The sequence below is a fragment of the Varroa jacobsoni genome, unplaced genomic scaffold (genome assembly GCF_002532875.2).
Source record: "Varroa jacobsoni isolate VJ856 unplaced genomic scaffold, vjacob_1.0 scaffold_1283, whole genome shotgun sequence".
In the NCBI taxonomy this organism is placed as follows: Eukaryota; Metazoa; Arthropoda; class Arachnida; order Mesostigmata; family Varroidae; genus Varroa; species Varroa jacobsoni.
In genome coordinates, this window is record NW_019214185.1 from 254,254 (window position 1) to 261,747 (window position 7,494).

The window sequence follows — 7,494 nt, forward strand, 5'->3', positions numbered from 1 at the left end:
CTGCCTGAGAACGATCAGCGGAGCGAAGCTTCGCTATCTAACGACGTTCAATATGGTCACATTTCATCTCCACCGGTGCTATTCTCGTTTGGCCTCAGCTTGCACAAGACACTTTCGCACTCTTGATTTCCGGCGGTTTCTTCAGACTCTTAAATTGAAGGTGGCTTTCCGTTGTAAGACCTGCTTACCACGGTGTTTATCACATGGTAGGGGCTGTTATCTGCTAGACCACGCTGCCAAACGAGAGGACGTCGACATAATCCGTCAACGCCGGCAGGTTGCATCGTTTTATCCGCAGTCGGTATTAAAGCGAGCTCATTTCTATGAATGCTAATCTTGTCGAATTTTTGACGGCTTCACGCTTTTCAGTGCGTACAAATGTGAGTACATGGCTGCACGTGAGCTCATTCCGATGGCTGAACAGTGCGATACTCCACATTGTAACACATGCACAGGCCAGCATGACGGTCTTTGCCTGAGAAGCACACTGAGTCTTTTGACTTGCGTAGTGATACAGCCGAACTACACTATTTACCAGTCTTGACTGTACATACCTGCCCTACCCTTATGTTGTAATATCCATTAAAGCTGTTAATGTACCTGTTGAGCGAAAACTATCATGAAAGTAGGCGAGCACTAGAACACATTTTCTGTCGTTTACCAAGGTACGTGATATTAAATCAAGCTCCTTTTTCCTCCCAAATAGCTCATTTTGTTCTATTTCTGCTTCTTGCTCGCGCAGTCAGTCAGGTAGACGGAGCTAAGCGAACACTCAGTGTGATCTCGGACCACCGTGTGGCTCCATAAAAGCATGCATCAGGAGGTCTTATTGAGCCTCGGGATTGGTTGGCCGTTAGCGGTAGAGCTGCTTGTATAGGCCATTTTTGATTTTCCGCACCGTCGAGCCTGTTGTTGACCCCCCTCCCCCCATCCCACTTTCCCAATCACCACCAGATCGTGTTCGTCCCTCTCAGCCATGATCTATACGCGCGCCTATACGGTTTGCCTTCATACACCATCTGAGTTATTCGTACCCTCTGCCCTCCGCGCTCGTATCAGCCCCTTACCGTCAACTTACCGGTCTACTTCGTTTAAGCGACTTTTTGTATCTTCGTCCTAAGTCTTTCACTGCAGTCCTGGTCGCGACAAGCTGCTGCTCGCAACACAGGCCGGGCACACGACTTATGCCTAAGTGCGTCCATCTCGATCCTGTAGCGATCGTCGCGACAAAGTAGCAGTACCCTCTATTCATAATTTGCCACTGCTACAACCATCACTACTGCTGCCGCCATCACTCTATTACTGCCGTAGGAGTACCACGTAGCTATTGCAACTTCTGCCACCGCGGCTGTTATTGTTATTCGCGGTACTGAGATCTGCCTCGAGAAGAATTGTGACTCAAAACGTGTCTATCTGGCTAGCTGCCTCGTCATCCACGCCAGAAAGAAGTACTGCGAAGACTAAAGCTCTGATGATGGTGGTCTTACGCCAAGAAAGTCACTTACTGATCGCTGTGGTCCACTCTTTTGGCTTTTGCTGCTGAAATGAGACGTCGTCTTCCTTTTTCATGCAGATGTGATACGCAGATGAGAGCGGGACACAGAGATGTGGTAGTATACAACACTCAATCACTCCTAGTAAGCTTCCACCCGATCCGTGCTTTTACAAAAATAAAATGAGGGCAAATAAGGGACACCGCGATAAGAAGAAATGAGTCCCCATTAGATCAAGACATCGCCTCTTTTCTATCGTATTCCATCGTAATTTAGGGCGTCTGAGCCACACAATACGCGCCAATAGGTAAGCGCCATGATGGCCGCAATTGCTTTCATTTGCTAATAGCCGGAAAGAAATACTGGGTGCTGATGTCGCAGCAGCGTATATCTGAGTTAACTAGATTAAACTCTATGATATGCAAGCTGTTACACTATAACTAGGATGGGATGTAAGTTTTGAAATTTGCATAAAAATAGATTTATTCTTCTAACGTCGCCAGGGCTTATCGGTAGAAAGAAAGTGGGTTATGAGGTTACATACGACCAATTCTTTTTCAGCTTTCAATAGACCATTTTCTATTTTGCTTTTAGTTACTGTAATTTCTATTTTCAGGGGAATCTCAGAGTACAAGTAAGGTGTCTCTTCATATTATTCGAGATAAAATTCTTGCACCCCAAAAAGCCCACCCCAACACTTACCTAAAAGTAGCCTGGACATTCTTTGTCGCCCGTTTCGTTAGGTATTGTAGTAGACAGGGGCTATTTTACAGGAGAAACGACTGTAGAAACAGTCAATGTAGTGGTACGATCGAACTATAGCCGAATAAGTCTGCCTGACTGTGGGTGTTTTGCGTCTATAGGGCAACAATTGACAACAACCGACCGGGTCATAAACGCGATTTACGGCCAAATTGCCTGTGGCCCGCCGTTTCCAGAGGGGGCCGAATCGGTAGCAGCACGAAAACGAGCTACTGGCGCGGGCGGTCGGAGAAGCGAGGCAGTACTATATCTCGCGGTGCTTGCTTGTTGCTAAGACAAGCAAACAATGCTACCTCCAACTATAGTAAACTGTTGTTTATGTGGCTGGCTCGTCCGGTTTGCTTGTATGCTTCTGTCTTTTTTGACGTGGGGAAGGAACTAACAACAACAACAACAGTTGGTCTCTTTGTGACGGTTCCCGAGGGGCCAAGTGCCTTGCCGTAGGAACAACAAAACGTCTTCTGGATAGCTGCCCACAGTCTGTCTATCTGTGTGTGTCTGAGACGTAAGTGGTGATTTCAAGCACTCATTGATGTCGTCAGCATGGTTGTTGTTCTTGTTGATGTTGATGTCGGCGACGCTGTTGTTATTCTATGATACTTCCCGAAATGTTAGATGTCGAAGTGCCAACAGCGAGCCAGCATGTCAACGTTGGTGGTGCTTTGGTCGAGCACGCTCCGTAGAAATAAAGATTAAGGGAGCAAGAAGTGTGCCAAAAGATGGACAGAGAACTGCAGTTTAGAACCGGCTACTAAGTACACATCATGCAAGGTACAAAGTCGCCTAGACTCTTATCTAAATGACAGAGCGATAATAGAGGGATTAAACGAAATAGTGAGAAAATCACACAGATTGATAATCATAAACGATGTTAAAGAGCGTAAATCGAACACATAGATTCAATGGGCTGGTCTGCAATAAAATTATTTAGATAATATAGCCAAAAAAACGATCACTTTTGGCTACATCACTGCCGCTTAGTTAATTCTAACATGCTTAATCTGTGCATGAATATGGACATATTAATGGGAATTTACCGCTTCCAGCAAGCCAGTTATTCTCGTAGGTGTGTATAATTTTGACAAGTTTTTTTTTCAACTACATCTCTGTATGTTTGTTCGCGTTATTTAATTACTGCGACAACTAGAGAAAAAGCAAACGAACCAAATGGCATAGGCGGCACTTCTATCAGTTTGTATGACTCTGTATGCAATATGAGCGTCTAGACATCAGCATTGAACCTTGGTCGTTGAGACTAGCAGTTCTGAGCTGAGAAGTAACGTTTGGTCGGTCTCCACGGGCCGTGATGGCTCCCTCTGGTAAAAAGGACCAATAAGGCGAGTGAGTTGGAGACGGAGGGGGGTGAGAGGCAGTTGCTTGGAAGGGCTGCTTGCTGGCACCGCTCATCTTTATTCACCCCCCAGCAATTCGAGGGCCGAGGAAGAGTTTTCGCGGTCTTCCCAACCTTTCTTTCCCGGCGGACCCTTACTTCGGTAAAGGGACAGATCTTCCAATAGAAAGCAACTCGGAAGTGACGTAGCAGCAGGAAAGAACCGGCCCAAGCCAAGAGCCGCTGTAGGATAGCGCTAGAGCCCTATGAAGGTATGAGAAGTTTGAGGGGGTACGAGAGCGAAAGGAAAGGCCGGCGTTGAGGGTATATTTGTGAAGCACCGGATAGGTAATGGCTTTGTCCCTTCCTCCCTCCGTTTTTCTGAGGTGTCTCGCGATGAGTGATAAGATGAGGAGATGTTAGCGGCCATTCCCTGCTCTAGTCCGGGTCTCGACGGAGCGGCAGATGGGTTTTAGGTGCCCACCATCATTGGCACACGACGAGAAGACCACGGACGAAAAGACGGTCTATGGGTTTTTAATATGGCCGAGCTCTGGGTCTCTACGACGCGAGAAATTGGACCACCTCAACGGAGTAAGGCGGTGGGAGGTCGAGGCACGTGAAATAAGGACTGTGTTCGAGTTCTTCGTACGATGATAATAGCAGACGAAGGGCGACTGCCACTACGAATAGCACAACGGGATTCGCGGGTGGGGTGTTGAGATTTGTAGCGCTGCCTTTGCAGGTTGCTTACGATGTAACAAATGGGTAGCTGATTGGAGATGGTAGAATCGTCGTCCTGGTCTTTGTACGCTTGTGAATGGTGCGTTTCGTGCTAATGTTGAGTTGGCAGCGCAAATAAAGTACTAAATAGATGACGTAATAGAAAAAAATAAAAAATATTATCTTGACGCTAACTCGATGCAGACGCCCTTTCAAAATGGCGTGCCTACAATTCGAAGTAGTGATTCATGCTCACTCAAACGTGCGTTTAGCGCTTCGCTTTGTATTTCTTGATAACAAATAAGCCAAAAGCCGCTAATGTCGTTAGAATGAGCGACAGGCAGTGTATCATTAAGGTGACCGTTACTAGGCTTTTTGAAACGGAGTGACTGCTAATTAATGAAGCAGTTATGGCGTCAGGTTGCAGTGCGGGCTTCAGTGTATAGAATAACAACCAAGCAAACATAGTTGTCTGCCATTTGCCAATAGACAGACGAACTTGGCAAGCCGTTATCAACACCAATTCGTCTGCGTAATACATACGTCGCAATTGGCACCTGAACGAGCAAAGGTATACAGGGACAGCATAGAATGCAGCCATTGCTATCAATATAATGTAATAGTGGCCGAGTAAAAATTGTAACATTTCGATTGTCTCTTTAGTTTATCTATAGAGTATGCACATTCGAGCTGTGAAATATATTCAGGGTTTCCATTATTTCTCATTCAGCCGGGTATATTGGCCAGGCTCTAACGCCTTTATTGCCCTGAATTTTTTTACTATACCTTTCTGTAGACAACCTCTGTTTCTAAAAATGCTCTCTATTAAACTCGTCCTTGGGTATCCTCCACAAATCCAAGACTGGATTTGTACCTGCATTCTTCAGTTTTCATCTACTGCTATCTGCATCTCGCCATAATGGATGGCTTGGTAAAAATTGAATTGTAGCCTTTTTGCCGCGGAAACGACTCGATACGCTGTTATGCTAGGTGCTCTCGCGACCTTTGTGATGACCTTCGCGGGTGCTAGTGAAAGTGAGAAGTAGCGGTCTTTCGCTGTCACCACTACGATGTTGCCGATGTCGGCCACGATCAACCTAAAGAAGTAAGCGCAAAAACCTTATATCTTTCAGTCAAGGGTTGGCTAGGCTACGTAGTTTCTAGGTTGAAACGGGCCTAAGAATGGCTTCGAAATGGCTGAGCTGTGACTGCAAAGCCGCTTTATAGTTGAGAAATCAATTTCAGCCTTTCTCTGCGCCGAAAAGGCAACAACATCAACAGCTACAGAAGCAGCCGCACGTCGGCTCAACTTCGTGAGAAACCTTTGAGGGAAGGGGGTCAGGCCTTAAGCCCTTATTACAAATGCAACGAACGTGTTTTTTTGTTGGAAACGCCGTCTCCGTTGCTACTGCACTCGTGGAAGGCATGTTGATGTACCGAAGATAACTGTTTAAAGGCTTAGTAGAACTATTTCCAAAAGACTGTGTAGGAAAATAGAATTCTTCTGTTGTAAAAGCTTAAGTAATGGGAGACACCGTTAGAGGGGTAGAATTCGTTTAATCAAGTTTATTACTCGAGTTCAGTTTAAAAACAAAACTTGTCTCAGGGAAAACCTTCCCCTGCCCCTCTCCCAGATACCTACATCTTAATTTTATTAGTTTGTTAGTCTCAGCACCAACCTGAGATTCTCCACGAAAAATCAGAGGACAGTAGGGCGGTTGTTCCGCAATAACTTAGCCAGTGGATAAGTAAACGTGCCCCACTAGCAAAGGCAATGTTCGATCCGACAGAGTGGCAAATTATAGCAAATAGCAATCGAAATTATTGTCATTAGTACTTCTACTTATTGGTGTGAACCTCTCTAGCGGTTTCCCTCGTAATCTCTCCTGCAGCTGTGTTCCGACATCAACCAAGGTTCAAGATTCAAGGCGAGCTCGTCCTTCATCTAATCTCTAATATATTCAAAATGCATCACAGGACTAAGTATTGAGCAGAATGTACTATGCATCTCTCTAGCATTGACAGCTACGGATACTGGTACTCTCAACCCCATCATCACTTGTAGCACTGAGTGTTCATCGGCAAATCATAGGCCTTTGCTGTGTTGAATGATGCAGCGGCCCCCATGCCTTCGTAGACGGCAGTCCTGACGCTAAACACCATAAGAATAATAATAATATTAAGTCTAAGCAACTAAGTGGTGTGCGAGAACTTATACCCAGTCGGTAGCCTCCAAGTGGCCGTCACCCTTTCAAATGATTTTTTTTTAGCGCTGTTAGCTGTTGTTGACTCTCTCTTCAATGCTATATCCGCTTCATTCGGTATAAGGCGACAAAGACTGCAGCAATATGAGTTGAAAGAACAACGAGTAATCGGTGCTACTGGCGCCACCTTCAGTTCAGTATCACTAGCTGGACATCACACTTCAGTGCACTTCAACAGATGGTTATCGACAAGGACTTGATTAAAATCGGTTGGATTTTGGATGTGAATCCACAATTCTGGATGGAAATTATAGCCGAACAACGCGGTCTCCACCGTCGTCCATCTCTAAACTAGTTAATCTGTCTTCTCGTCTTCATCGTCAAAATCATTATGCCTATCTCTCTGTCTGGTCCTTTCGACTGGTATTCAATAGTGCGCAAATAGATCGCGGCGTATGGAGTAGTAGAGTTATATGGAACAGCGGCAAATAACGATGGCAGGCGGGATCTTATTTTGCATGCTTTTTGAAAGCTCGAGCGGACCACTTGTAAAAGAGGCTAGTGAAAAGTTCAATTAAAAAGGTGAAAGAAATAGAAGAACAAAAGGATAACTTAAAGAATGATTCCCAGGGATTGAATCGTGAATGAAGTATAAATAAATATGGAGCTGTGGCGCCTAAATGCTAAAAACGTAAAATAAATAAATAAATAACGTAGTACATTAATGTCGAGACGAATCACTCTGTTTTAAGAGGAGGGTGACCTTATTGAGTTTGTGTGTGTAGAAAAATATTTAAAATATTGTTTTGCTTATAAAGTGCTGAAGAAACTAAGCTGAGACGGGATTCATTCTGAAGCGGAAGATGAAGTGTGTCGCGGTTATGGTGAAGTAGTAACGTATCTGCTCAGTGATCCAAGGGACAAACGGCCTCGGTTTCAAACACACCTAAACCTACCGGTACAGATTCGAATAGTATGAATA